Genomic DNA, 917 nt, shown 5'->3' with positions numbered 1-917 from the left:
TACTAGTTCATTTCGTAAGGAAATGATGCTGTAGAAAAATGTAAATAAAGTCTGTGAGTCAAGTATCAAGTGGTGTTTATTAGAAATAAACTAGAAATTTTTAAGATGTGAAAAAAGAAATATTCTGTATATGTAGATACAAAATGTTTCTTCCTTTGTATCCCCTTTTTTTGTTTAGTCCTGTCAGAGATGGGTATTTCATTGGCATCTAAGTACTATAGGTGCACCTATAGTTGCAAAACAATCCAACACAGTCCAACAGTCCACAATAGTAGTGGGTTATCCACAGAAGTTATTGACATGAGCCTTTCACAGCTCAGCATATTAATATGGCTTTACTTTATATACCTCATTTTTATAAAGGAAGACCTATATAACAACAAATGTAACTTTTGTATGTGATAAGGTCAGTCAAGTACCCTCAGGATTTATCCTGTAACCCTGTAATGCAGTTTGCAATCTTTTGTCACTGTCAGACATGTGGATGAGTCTCAGCCATTGCCTGACCAATTTGCTCTCTGTGAAAGCCTGAGAGAATGTTTTCTCTCCATGTGACTCTCTGTAGGCACACTCTACATCATTGATCACATTCCTCTTTGGCCCCATAATCTCCTTGATCAGAAAATTTGGGACACTACCGAGTTACATGATGTTACTGAGTTACAAGTTCTCATATGTCCTGAGCCTTAATTGACCTTGGAAGCTAGGGCCAAAATGTTGGCTTTCCTTGCACCTCTCTTTTTTCTCTAATTTTTAGCCTGCAAACTTGGATTGTTAACACTCCCGAAGAGAAGCTTATTGTTATTACCATATAACCTAGGCTATTGAGCCTAACTTCACTATCTGGCTGAATATCAAACATTTTAGGCATAATATGAACCAGGTATTTTCTTTTCTTTTTATTTTATTTATTTTAA

The sequence above is a fragment of the Octodon degus genome, unplaced genomic scaffold, assembly GCF_000260255.1.
Source record: "Octodon degus isolate 3935 unplaced genomic scaffold, OctDeg1.0 scaffold00033, whole genome shotgun sequence".
Classification (NCBI taxonomy): Eukaryota; Metazoa; Chordata; class Mammalia; order Rodentia; family Octodontidae; genus Octodon; species Octodon degus.
This window is presented reverse-complemented; position numbering follows the sequence as displayed.